Below are 14,859 nucleotides of genomic sequence, written 5' to 3'. Positions count from 1 at the left end.
TGAACATGCTGTTTGAAAGTCTCTAAGGTGCTTGATGGGCTCTTGAGCGGGTAAACTATGGAATTTAGGAATTAGATTGATCAATGTGGTCTTCAGTTCAAAATCGGCAGTCAAATTTGGATGACGCGCTTGAAATGGTTGAAGAGTAAAATCCGGAGCTCCCGCTTCCTTGAGAGTGATCCTTCTAGGAGCGGCCATAGTATCTGCACCCAAATCAATAGAAGAGACATCAATAAATTTAGTAAGAGAGGAGTTAGTTTCATCCTCAAATGATGCTTCAGACTCAACCTCGGGTAAGATAGGTGAATTGGGTGAAACCCCTTCACCACCCTCGGAGGCTAACCGATGCCGAACTCGCCTAATATGTGAAATGGTTTTCTCAATTTCCATATCAAATGGGGCTAGGCTCGGATCCGGTAATGAACACGTCATTCAATAAAAGAAACATAGAGCTCATGGCAATAAAATATACTAAGAAAAAAATAATAAATACTACTAATAAACAAAAAGCACATAAATAAAAGATGCAATTATGTAAATATAAATATATTTACACCAACCAATAACTTAGCACACATATGCAACTTCCCGACAACGGCGCCAAAAATTGATGGGCGGATAAATGCCAGTTAAGAATTTATGAAAAGTATTTTCTAAAACAACGTTGCAAGTACAACCGTAACCGACAAAATTTCCACTATCAATTTCGAATGTGTCACAATCAATAATAAATAACCGGGAGTAGAATCCCGGGTCGTTTCCCTAAGAGTTGACACAAGATGAAAATTATTGGTTAGTATTTTCCTGAATATTTTTGAAATTGAGAACAAAAAATTAAATAGCTAGAAATTAAAGCAATGGATAACTAACAAGAGTTGATAATTAATCAAAATAAAAGGCCTTGGTTAGGGGAGAGGATTGAAATTTCTATCCTTGTTGTCTTTCCCAAGTGTAATGATAAAGGTTCATTGCTCCCACTTAATTATCATCTAGCAATTGAAGGAAAGTCAAGTGGGCGTCACTAACTCTAGCTCACAAGTCCTAGTCACTTCATGGGGGAAGGACTAGAGTTGGTGAGATTTGAGCTAGCCACCAATTTTCAATTATAGATTAATACTTGGGTATAACAACTCAAGGGGTTCCAATTACTCAACCCCCACCCAAGTTGGGAAATTTACTCCATTATCATGAATGCCATTTCCACAAACATATGGTGGTTGTAAATAAAAGACATGATAATTATGAGAAATTAATTAAATCAAAATTAGCACTAACAATAATAAATAATGATCAAACAAGCAATAAAAATAAACATAAAAATAATTCAATGGATTAATAAAATTAAAGAGTAACAAGATCCAGACATGAATTCAATAACCAAATGGAAAAGAGTATTATGAGAATTAAAGAAGAAACTAGAAATAAAATGATGAAGAATGAAGTTAGCAGCAACTCTCTCAAGATCCAATTTGAAGTAAAAATAAGAATGCCAAAATCCTAGAGAGAAGTAGGAGTTTCTCTCACTAGAATTCAAAACTAATAAAAAACTAAAGTGAAAAGTGAAGTGTGTCTAGTCTCAGCTCCATCCCTGCCTCTAGTCTGCGTTCTCGGGCTTAAAATTGGGCTAAAAATTGCCTAGAAATCGCCCCCAGCGTCTTTTGTTTAATGCAGCACGTGATGCCCTGTCATGCGTACGCGTTAACCTTGCGTATGCGTTGTCTAAACTTTTGCGCTGGTCACGCGTACACGTCAGCCATGCGTGCGCGTTGTTGGAAGGATGGCTCGATCACGCGAACGCCTCAACCATGCGCGCGCGTCGCTCCTCGCTTCTCAAGTCTTTAACGTTTTATGTTCCTTCCACTTTAACATGCCTCATCTTCATCTTTTAAGCCATTCATGCCCTATAAACCTGAAAACACTTAACAAACACATCATGACATCGAATGGTAATAAAAGAAAATTAAAATTAACAATTTTAAAGCCTAGGAGGCATGTTTTCAATCATAGCACAAAATTGGGAAAGAAACCTAAAAACATGCAATTTACATGAATAATTGTGAGAGCAGTTGACAAAATCCACTCAATTCAGTCCAAAATATATCATAAAATAGTGGTGTATCATTATGGTCCTGTGGAAAGTTCCTCCATTGCATGTGTTTCCATCAATTAGGAACTTGCATTCTCGCTATAGTGATAAAAATGTGGGTATTTTGAGAGCAATAAGATGAAAAAAATTATAAAGACTAGCCAAAATAGAAGCACCAAATTCTAATTAGGGGTAGCAAGCAGGCTAGTTTGCCCCGCCACATCAAAAGTCCACTCGTTGGCGGGCTAGCCCGGCCCGACCCACCTAGTGAGGTAGTCTCGAATCTCTATCCCGCCATGCCTAATGGCGGGTTAGTGGTTTGACGGGCTAAGCCCACCAATTTCTTCTTTTTTTTTTCTACGTACAATTTCACAAACATTTCGATAACCCAATAATTTATAAATTCACAAACAACAAAGTCTTTATAATTTTAAATTTCTAATAAATATAATCATCAACCATGTATTTTGTAACAAAATAATCCAACAAATATTGTCCAAACCAAAATAGACATTATCCAAGTCTCTAATCAAGCAAACAATGTCCAAGTTATAACTTAGAAAAAAAGGAATTGCAGGCTCGCCGGGCAAGCCCGACCTGCTCTGCCGAAACCAGCCAAAGCCCATGGATTAGGCAATGCGAGTTAGGAAATTTTTTTTATTGTGATCTCAAATTTCTAGCCCGACTCGCCCTTTTTGACGAGTTATGCGAGCTGGTTCGGTGGGTTTCGATCCGTTTGCCATCTCTAACTCTAATTTGTCTCCACATTACTATAACTTTTAGTATTGACACTTGAATAGCATTTTCTCCCTTATTTTTATCTTTTGTTGCCTTTTTCCTTAAAGAAATAAAGAAAAATTCATCTTAATAATTAATAAATCAAATGGAAAAATTATTTTTTGGATGAGAACGTTTATTATTCCTATAATGCTTAGTTTGGGTAAATAAATTAGTCATCTTTGAGAAAAGTTGAAAAATATGGGATAAAAAAAATGACTGAAGTCAAAGTTATTATGTACTTACTTCGTATGTTATCTAGCCTTTAAGTATAATCATTTAGGGTAAGTTTTTCTTTTATTTTTATTTTTTGTTTAGAAGTTCAATTTCTCTTGTCACTCTGAACAATTGATATTAATAAGGGAGTGGAGTCATTTTGATGACTCAGTAAGAGACTATATGTCCTAACTAAATTGTACAGTAACATGTATACAACTAACTGTATAGCTAGAATTATGTCATTATCATTTTATAGAGAGTTTAATAAAGGGGCTTAGATATCTAACAAAACATATGAATGATGGTCATTGAAATGACATTTTGACTTTGTTAGGATGTGGGTTGTTACTTATAAAAATTGTTAGAAGTCAAGATGAGGTTTTACTCATTAAAATTCAAACTTAACTTTAGATCAGAAAAAGGAGAGACTTTAATTATAGTTTAATTAATTATTGTAAGTTACTTTTTATTTAAATGCTCAAATATATATTAAGGTAATGCTTCAAACGGTCCTTAAAATTCCTAACTCGCGCCAATTAAGTCCAAGACCTTATAAAATGACCAATTTGACTCCTTACATTTAGAAACGTAAATCCATGTTAGTTCAAATGTAATCAATAGTGTTAACTATATCATCCCAACTCTCAGCACGTATGGACAACTGCCAATCGTTAGGTGGTGGGTGAAATTGTGATCTCTAATAATGGCATTCAACTTGGTATGCGCATTTATAACTCAGCACTTTCTTCATAATCTCGCACAACAAACCAGCAAGTGCACTGGGTCGTCCAAGTAATACCTTACGTGAGTAAGGGTCGAATCCCACGGAGATTGTTGGTTTGAAGCAAGTTATGGTTACCTTATTATTCTTAGTCAGGATACCAACAGCATTGTTTTTCAAGTTCAATTGTAAAAAGTGAAAGGGGATAAAATAAATAATTGTTACTCAATAATGGAGAATATGTTGGAGTTTTGGAGATGCTTTGTCTTCTAAATTTCTGTAACATAATGCTTCCTCACTTTCATAAATGCGAGGCTCCTTCCATGGCAAGATGTATGTAGGGTGTCATCGTTGTCAATGGCTACTTCCCATTCTCTCAATGAAAATGGTCCAAATGCTCTGTCACAGCACGACTAATCATCTGTTGGTTCTCGATCATGTCGGAATAAGATCCATTGATCCTTTTGCGTCTGTCACTACGCCCAACACTCATGAGTTTGAAGTTTGTCACAGTCATCCAATCCCAGAATCCTACTCGAAATACCACAGACAAGGTTTAGACTTTCCGGATCCTCATGAATGCCGCCAACAATTCTAGCTTATACCACGAAGATTCTGATTAAGGAATCTAAGAGATACTCATTCAATCTAATGTAGAATGAAGGTGGTTGTCATGCACATGTTCATGGATTGAGGAAGGTGATGAGTGTCACGGATCATCACCTTCTTCACAGTGAAGCGCGAATGAACATCTTAGATATGAACAAGCATGTTTGAATGGAAAACAGAAATAATTGCATTAATTCATCGAGACGCTGCAGAGCTCCTCACCCCCAACAATGGAGTTTAGAGATCATGCCCTCAAAAGGTATATAATTCAGATCTAAAAATGTCATGAGATCCAAAATAATTCTCTAAAAGTTGTTTAAATAGTAAACTAGTACCCTAGGTTTACAGAAAATGAGTAAACTAAGATGGATAGTGCAGAAATCCACTTCTGGGGCCCACTTGGTGTGTGCTGTGGCTGAGACTTAAGCTTCTCACGTGCCTGGGCTGTTTCTAGAGTCGAACGCCAGGTTGTAACCTGTTTCTGGCGTTGAAATCCAACTTGCAACCTGTTTCTGGCGCTGAACGCCAGACTGCAACATAGAACTGGCGTTGAACGCCAGTTTATGTCATCTATCTTCATGCAAAGTATGAACTATTATATATTGCTGGAAATCCCTGGATGTCTACTTTCCAACCCAATTGAGAGCGCGCCAATTGGACTTCTGTAGCTCCAAAAAGTCCATTCCGAGTGCAGGGAGGTCAGAATCCAACAGCATTCGCAGTCTTTTTTCAGCCTGAATCAGATTTTTGCTCAGCTCCCTCAATTTCAGCCAGAAAATACCTGAAATCACAAAAAAATACACAAATTCATAGTAAAGTACAGAAATATTAATTTTTCCTAAAAACTAATAAAAATATACTAAAAAGTAGCTAGAACCTACTAAAAACTACCTAAAAATAATGCCAAAAAGCGTATAAATTATCCGCTCATCACAACACCAAACTTAAATTGTTGCTTGTCCCCAAGCAACTGAGAATCAAATAGGATAAAAAGAATAGAATATACTATAAATTCCAAAATATCAATGAATATTAGTTCTAATTAGATGAGCGGGACTTGTAGCTTTTTGCTTCTGAACAGTTTTGGCATCTCACTTTATCCCTTGAAGTTTAGAATGATTGGCATCCATAGGAACTCAGAGTTCAGATAGTGTTATTGATTCTCCTAGTTAAGTATGTTAATTCTTGAACACAGCTACTTTTATGAGTCTTGGTCGTGTCCCTAAGCACTTTGTTTTCTAGTATTACCACCGGATACATAAATGCCACAGATACATGACTGGGTGAACCTTTTCAGATTGTGACTCAGCTTTGCTAAAGTCCCCAGTTAGAGGTGTCCAGAGCTCTTAAGCACACTCTTTTTGCTTTGGATCATGACTTTAACCACTCAGTCTCAAGCTTTTCACTTGGACCTGCATGCCACAAGCACATGGTTAGGGAGAGCTTAATTTAGCCGCTTAGGCCTGAATTTTATTTCCTTGGGCCCTCCTATCCATTGATGCTCAAAGCCTTGGATCCTTTTTACCCTTGCCTTTTGGTTTTAAGAGCTATTGGCTTTTTCTGCTTGCTTTTTCTTTTTCTTTCTCTATTTTCTATTTTTTTGCCATATTTTTTTCGCAAGCTTTGTTCTTTACTGCTTTTTCTTGCTTCAAGAATCAATTTTTTTATTTTTTAGATCATCAATAACATTTCTCTTTTTCATCATTCTTTCAAGAGCCAACAATTTTAAGATTCATAAACAACAAGTTCAAAATTATGCACTGTTCAAGCATTCATTCAGAAAACAAAAAGTATTGTCACTACATCAATATAATTAAACTAATTTCAAGGATGAATTTGAAACTCATGTACTTCTTGTTCTTTTGTATTAAAATATTTTTCATTTAAAAAAGGTGAAGAATTCATGGAATTATTCATATTCTTAAGACATAGTTACTAAACACTAATGATAATGTAATAAAGACACAAACATAGACAAACATGAAGCTCAAAAACCAAAAAACAGAAAAATAAGAGCAAGGAGATTAAGGAATGAGTCCACCTTAGTGAGGGTGGCGTCTTCCTCTTGAAGAACCAATGGTGTTCTTTGAGCTCCTCTATGTCTCTTCCTTGCCTCTGTTGCTTGATCCCTAGTGATTTTGGTGCTCCTATCCTTAGTTGCTTCCAATAGTTGTGTGGAGAAAAATATATCCCTTGAGGTATCTCAGGGATTTCTAGATGAGGGAATTCCTCATGCTCTTGTTGAGGTCCATGAGTGGGCTCTCTTGATGTGCAGTCAAATGCTCTATTACTGAGCTATGGACCCTTGAGATGAATCTCTCCATCTCCCATGACTCGGAGGTGGAAGCTTCTGTCTTTCCTCCAGGGTGTGCTGTTTCTTCTACTGTTTTTGATTCTGTTTTTAATTTTTGTATTTGTTTTGTGACTCCACATGATCATGAACCTAATAAAATATAAAAGAACAATAGAAATAAAAATAGAATTAGATAAATAAGAATTGGGTTACCTCCCAATAAGCGCTTCTTTATTGTCTTTAGCTGGTCTATTACTGAGCTTTAATTAAGTCTCAGTTTTGAGCATTCTTGCTCAAAATTACCTGCAAGATAATGCTTGACTCTTTGCCTGTTAACAATGAACTTTTTGTCAGAGTCACTATCATGAAGCTCTGCAAACCATGGTGCTTCCTGAATGGCAAAAAGTTGCTCATCCAGAAATGTTTCAGATATCTCAGTAAGAGGCAGGGACGTCCCTTCTACTGGTTCTATTTAGGACAGGTGACCTGCTACTTGGTTCTCTGTCCCTTTTCTGTCTCTTATTTCTATATCAAACTCTTGCAGAAGCAACACCCATCTTATGAGCCTGGGTTTTAAATCCTGCTTTGTGAGTAGATATTTAAGAGCAGCATGGTCTGTGTACACAATCACTTTTGATCCTACTAAATAGGATCTGAACTTGTCAATGGCATAAACCACTGCAAGCAATTCCTTTTCTGTGGTTGTGTAGTTCTTCTGCGCATCATTTAGAACACGGCTGGCATAATAAATGACGTGCAGAAGCTTGTCATGCCTCTGTCCCAACTGCACTAATGGCATGATCACTGGCATCACACATTAATTCAAATGGTAATGTCCGGTCTGGTGCAGAGATGACTAGTGTTGTGACCAGCTTAGCTTCCAGAGTCTCAAACGCCTGCAGACACTCCTTATCAATGATAAATGGCGTGTCAGCAGCTAGCAGATTACTCAGAGGTTTTGCAATTTTTGAAAAATCTTTTATAAACCTCCTATAAAATCCTGCATGCCCTAGAAAGCTTCTGATTGCCTTAACATTGGCAGGTGGTGGTAATTTTTCAATTACCTCTACCTTGGCTTGATCCACCTCTATTCCCTTGTTCAAAATTTTGTGCCCAAGGACAATTCCTTCAGTTACCATAAAGTGACATTTCTCCCAGTTTAAAACCAGGTTAGTCTCTTGGCACCTCTGTAGAACAAGTGCTAGATGGTCAAGACAGGAGCTGAATGAGTCTCCAAATACTGAAAAGTCATCCATGAAGACTTCCAGAAAAGTTTCCACCATATCAGAGAAAATAGAGAGCATGCACCTTTGAAAGGTTGCAGGTGCATTGCACAAGCCAAATGGCATCCTTCTGTATGCAAATACTCCAGATGGACATGTGAATGCTGTTTTCTCTTGATCCTGGGGATCTACTGCAATCTGGTTGTAACCTGAATAGCCATCCAAAAAGCAGTAGTAATCATGACCTGTTAGTCTTTCTAGCATCTGGTCTATGAATGGTAAAGGAAAATGATCCTTTCTGGTGGCTGTATTGAGTCTTCTGTTGTCAATACACATACACCAACCTGTAATTGTTCTTGTAGGAACCAGTTCATTCTTTTCATTATGAACCACTATCATGCCTCCCTTTTTGGGGACGACTTGGACAGGGCTTACCCAGGGTCTATCAGAAATAGGATAAATAATTCCAGCCTCTAGTAATTTAGTGACCTCTTTCTGTACCACCTTCTTCATGGCTGGATTCAGCCGCCTCTGTGGTTGAACCATTGGCTTAGCATCACCCTCCAATAGGATCTTGTGCATGCATCTGGCTGGGCTAATGCCTTTAAGATCACTGATGGACCACCCAAGAGCTGTCTTGTGTGTCCTTAGCACTTAAATTAGTGCTTCCTCTTCCTGTGGCTCTAAGGTAGAGTTTATGATTACAGGAAAGGTATCACCTTCTCCCAGAAATGCATATTTCAGGGATGTTGGTAATGGTTTGAGCTCGGGTTTGGGAGGTTTTTCCTCTTCCTGAGGGATTTTCAGAGGTTCTATTATTCTCTCTGGTTCCTCTAGATCAGGCTGAGCATCTTTAAAGATATCCTCTAGCTCTGATTCGAGGCTCTCAGTCATATTGACCTCTTTTACCAGAGAGTCAATAATATCAATGCTCATGCAGTCGTCTGGGGTATCTGGATGCTGCATAGCTTTGACAACATTCAACTTAAACTCATCCTCATTGACTCTCAAGGTTAATTCCCCATTTTGTATGTCAATGAAGGTTCGTCCAGTTGCTAGGAAAGGTCTTCCTAGAATGAGAGTTGCACTTTTGTGCTCCTCCATTTCCAGCACCACAAAGTCAGTGGGAAAGGCAAATGGCCCAACCTTGACAATCATGTCTTCAATCACGCCTGATGGGTATTTAATGGAGCCATCAGCAAGTTGGAGACATATCCGGGTTGGTTTGACTTCTTCAGTCAAACCAAACTTTCTAATAGTAAATGCAGGTATTAGGTTGATACTTGCCCCAAGGTCACATAGAGCTTGCTTGGTACAAGTACCCTCTAATGTGCATGGTATCATAAAGCTTCCGGGATCTTTAAGCTTTTCTGGGAAGCTTTTTCAGAATGACTGCACTGCATTCTTCAGTAAGGAAAACTTTTTCAGTTTCTCTCCAGTCCTTCTTATGACTTAAGATTTCTTTCATGAACTTAGCTGGTGCACGAAATTGGAAATCACAATTCTTGTCACAACTTCGCACAACTAACCAGCAAGTGCACTGGGTCGTCCAAGTAAAACCTTACGTGAGTAAGGGTCGAATCCTACGGAGATTGTTGGCTTGAAGCAAGCTATGGTTATCTTGTAACTCTTAGTCAGGATATAATATCAATAATAATTTTTAGTTTTAATTGTAAAAAGTCAAAGGGCATAAAATAAATAATTGTTACTCAATAATGGAGAATATGTTGGAGTTTTGGAGATGCTTTGTCTTCTGAATTCCTGTAACATACTGCTTTCTTACTTTCAAAAATTGCAAGGCTCCTTCCATGGCAAGCTGTATGTAGGGTGTCACCATTGTCAATGGCTACTTCCCATCCTCTCAGTGAAAATGGTTCAAATTCTCTGTCACAACACGACTAATCATCTGTCAGTTCTCGATCATGTCGGAATAGAATCCCTTGATCCTTTTGCGTTTGTCATCACGCCCAACAATCGCGAGTTTGAAGCTCGTCACAGTCATTCAATCCTTGAATCCTACTCAGAATACCACAGACAAGGTTTAGACTTTCCGGATTCTCATGAATGCCGCCATCAATCTAGCTTATACCACGAAGATTCTGATTAAGGAATCTAAGAGATACTCATTCAATCTGATGTAGAACGGGGGTGTTTGTCAGGCACACGTTCATGGATTGAGGAAGGTGATGAGTGTCACGGATCATCACCTTCTTCATAGTGAAGCGCGAATGAACATCTTAGATAGGAACATGCATGTTTTAAATGGAAAACAGAAATAATTGCCTTAATTCATCGAGACGCTGCAGAGCTCTTCACCCCCAACAATGGGGTTTAGAGACTCATGCTGCCAAAAGATACAAATTTCAGATCTAAAAATGTCATGAGAGATACAAAATAAGTCTCTAAAAGTTGTTTAAATACTAAACTAGTAACCTAGGTTTACAGAAAATGATTAAACTAAGATAATTGGTGCAGAAATCCACTTTTGGGGCCCACTTGGTGTGTGCTGGGGCTGAGACTTAAGCTTCTCATGTGCTTGGGCTGTTTCTGGAGTTGAACGTCAGGTTGTAACCTGTTTCTGGCATTGAACTCCAACTTGCAACCTGTTTCTGGCGCTGAACGCCAGACTGCAACATGAACGCCAGTTTACGTCGTCTATCTTCGCGCAAAGTATGGACTATTATATATTGCTGAAAATCCCTGGATGTCTACTTTCCAACCCAATTGAGAGCGCGCCAAGTGGACTCTTGTAGCTCCAAAAAATCCATTTTGAGTGCAGGGAGGTCAGAATCCAACAACATCAGCGGTCTTTTTTCATCCTAAGTAAGATTTTTGCTCAGCTCCCTCAATTTCAGCCAGAAAATACCTGAAATTACAGAAAAACACACAAACTCATAGTAAAGTCCAGAAATATGAATTTTGCCTAAAAACTAATAAAATTATACTAAAAACTAACTAAAACATACTAAAATCTACATGAAATTACCCCCAAAAAGCGTATAAAATATCCGCTCATCATTAGCATAAGAGGGTATTTGCTCAAGTGCCTCTGCAAATGGAATCTTTATTTCAAGAGTCCTGAGATAGTCTGCAAAGCAGGCAAATTGCTTATCCTGTTCCGCTTGGCAGAGTTTCTGAGGATAAGGCATTTTGGCTTTGTATTCCTCAACCTTAGTTGCTGCAGGTTTATTACCTATAGATATGGGTTGAGAAGCCTTTTTAGAGTGGTTGCTATCAGCACTTGTATGTGTCTGATCTCCCACTGGCGTTTGAATGCCAGGGGTGGAAGCTGGAATGGCGTTAGACGCCAACTCTTTACCTGTTTCTGGCGTCTGAACGCCAGAACTGTGCTTCCTTTGGGCGTTCAGCGCCAATTTCTTGCTTGTTTCTGGCATTGAACGCCAGGACTGAGCATGGGTTGGGCGTTCAATGCCAGCTTTCCACCCCTTTTCTGGCGTTTGAGTGCTAGAATTATTCCTCTCTGGGCTCTGACTGTCCTCAAAGGGATTTTGGGTAGCAGTCTGTTCATTTCTTAGCTTCCTGCTGCCTTGAAGTGAGGTATTTAATGTTTTTCCACTTCTTAATTGAACTGCTTGGCGCTCTTCTATTATTTGTTTTGATAACTGCTGTTCTGTTTGCTTCAACTGGACTTCCATATTCATATTAGCCATTCTTGTTTCTTGCAATATCTCCTTGAATTCGGCTAACTGTTTTGTTAGAAAATCTAATTGCTGATTAAATTCAGTAGCTTGATCTGCAGGACTGAGTTCAGCAGTTACTGTTTTAGCCTCTTCGTTGATGGAAAGTTCACTGCTTAGGTACAGATGCTGATTTTTGGCAACTGTATCAATGAGCTCTTGAGCTTCTTTAATTGTCTTTCTCATGTGTATAGATCCACCAGATGAGTGGTCTAGAGAAATCTGGGCTTTTTTTGTAAGCCCATAATAAAAGATGTTTAACTGCACCCACTCTGAAAACATTTCAGAGGGGCATTTTCTTAGCATCTCTCTGTATCTCTCCCAAGCATCATAAAGGGATTCATTATCTCCTTGTTTGAAGCCTTTTATGCTCAGCCTTAGCTGTGTCATCCATTTTGGAGGAAAATAGTGATACAGGAATTTTTCTGATAGTTGTTTCCATGTCTTTATGTTGTCCTTAGGTTGGTTATTTAACCACCTCTTAGCTTGGTCTTTTGCAGCAAATGGAAACAGTAACAATCTGTAGACATCCTGATCTACTTCCTTATCATGTACTGTGTCAGCAATTTGTAAAAACTGTGCCAGAAACTCTGTAGGTTCTTCCTGTGGAAGACCAGAATACTGGCAACTTTGCTGCACTATGATAATGAGCTGAGTATTCAACTCAAAACTACTAACTCCAATGGAGGGTATACATATACTACTCCTATATGAAGCAGTAGTGGGGTTAGCATATGATCCCAGAGTCCTTCTGGACTGTTCATTTCCACTTAAGTCCATAATGGAGAAAGGGAGATGATGTGAATTTATTTTATTTATTTTATTATATATAAAAATTCGAAATAATAATAATAAAATAAAATAAAATAAAGACGACAATAAAATTAAAAATAAATAAAAATAAAAATAAAATAAAATAAAATAAATTTAAAAATATTTTATGAAGATTTTCAAAAAAGTGAGGAGAGAGAAAGAGGTTAGGATATTTTCGAAAAAGATATAAAAAATTTTTTAAACTTAAAAGGATAAGATTTGAAAAATTTTGAAATTGAAATCTGAATTTTTATAAAAAAAATTCGAAAATATGACTTAAAAATAGTTAGAAAAGATATTCTTTTGAATTTTGAATTTTATGATGAAAGAGAAAAACACATAAAAGACTTGACTTAAAAATTTTTAGATCTAATACTCCTTGTTTTCGAAAATTTTGGAGGGAAAATATCAAGGAACACCAAACTTAAAAATTTTAAGATCAAAACACAAGAAAGACTCAAGAACACCTTGAAGAATCACAAGAACAACAAGAACAAAAGAAAGAACACCAAACGTAAAATCTTTAGAAAACCAAAATAAATTTTCGAAAATTAAAGAAAATTAACAAGAAAACACCAAACTTAAAGTTTGGCACAAGATTCAATCAAAGAAAAAATTATTTTTGAAAAAGTTTTAAAAAGAAGATACCCAATTGCCAAGAACATAAACCAACGCTCTAGCCAACTGAGCTATAAATTTAACGTGTTTTAAAAAGGTATTTAATAAATAATTTTTTTTTTTGAAAACTAAAAATTTGAAAAAGCACAAGAAAAACAAGAAAACACACGGAACAAGACAAACCAAAGATCAAACAAGAAAAATTGACAAGAACAATTTGAAGATCAAGAAAAAATAAGAACACGCAATTCAAAAAATTGAGAGACAAAGAAAAGCATGCAGTTGACACCAAACTTAGAACATGACACTAAACTCATAAAGAAAACGAAAATTCAATTAAAGAAAAATAATATTTTTGAAAAAATTTTTAAAAGGAATAATAGCAGATGCAATTCTAGTGACTCTAAACCAAAAAGACAAAAAAATTTTTCCTAATCTAAGTAACAAGAATCACCGTCAGTTGTTCAAACTCAAACAATCCCCGGCAACAGCGCCAAAAACTTGGTGGGCGAAATTGTGATCTCTAATAATGGCATTCAACTTGGTATGCGCGTTTATAACTCAGCACTTTCTTCACAACCTCGCATAACTAACCAGCAAGTGCACTGGGTCATCCAAGTAATACCTTACATGAGTAAGGGTCGAATCCCACAGAAATTGTTGATTTGAAGCAAGCTTTGGTTATCTTATTATTCTTAGTCAGGATACCAACAACAGTGTTTTTCAAGTTCAATTGTAAAAAGTGAAAGGGCATAAAATAAATAATTGTTACTCAATAATGGAGAATATGTTGGAGTTTTGGAGATGCTTTGTCTTCTGAATTTCTGTAACATAATGCTTCCTCACTTTCATAAATGCAAGGCTCCTTCCATGGCAAGCTGTATGTAGGGTGTCACCGTTGTCAATGGCTACTTTCCATCCTCTCAGTGAAAATGGTCCAAATGCTCTGTCACAGCACGGCTAATCATCTATTGGTTCTCGATCATGTCGGAATAAGATCCATTGATCCTTTTGCGTCTGTCACTACGCCCAACACTCGCGAGTTTGAAGTTCGTCACAGTCATCCAATCCCAGAATCCTACTCGGAATACCACAGACAAGGTTTAGACTTTCCGGATCCTCATGAATGCCGCCAACAATTCTAGCTTATACCACAAAGATTCTGATTAAGGAATCTAAGAGATACTCATTCAATCTAATGTAGAATGGAGGTGGTTGTCAGGCACACGTTCATGGATTGAGGAAGGTGATGAGTGTCATGGATCATCACCTTCTTCATAGTGAAGCACGAATGAACATCTTAGATAGGAACAAGCATGTTTGAATGGAAAACAGAAATAATTGCATTAATTCATCGAGACGCTGCAGAGCTCCTCACCCCCAACAATGGAGTTTAAAGACTCATGCCGTTAAAAGGTATATAATTCAGATCTAAAAATGTCATGAGATCCAAAATAATTCTCTAAAAGTTGTTTAAATAGTAAACTAGTACCCTAGGTTTATAGAAAATGAGTAAACTAAGATAGATAGTGCAGAAATCCACTTCTGGGATCCACTTGGTGTGTGCTGGGGCTGAGACTTAAGCTTCTCACGTGCCTGGGATGTTTCTGGAGTCGAAGGCCAGGTTGTAACCTATTTCTGGCGTTGAACTCCAACTTGCAACCTGTTTTTGGCGCTGAACGCCAGACTGCAACATGGAACTGGCGTTGAACGCCAGTTTATGTCATCTATCTTTGCACAAAGTATGGACTATTATATATTGCTGGAAAGCCCTGGATGTCTACTTTCCAACCCAATTAAGA

The sequence above is a fragment of the Arachis hypogaea genome, chromosome 7 (assembly GCF_003086295.3).
Source record: "Arachis hypogaea cultivar Tifrunner chromosome 7, arahy.Tifrunner.gnm2.J5K5, whole genome shotgun sequence".
NCBI classification, from domain to species: domain Eukaryota; kingdom Viridiplantae; phylum Streptophyta; class Magnoliopsida; order Fabales; family Fabaceae; genus Arachis; species Arachis hypogaea.
Note: the sequence above shows the minus strand (reverse complement) of the source record.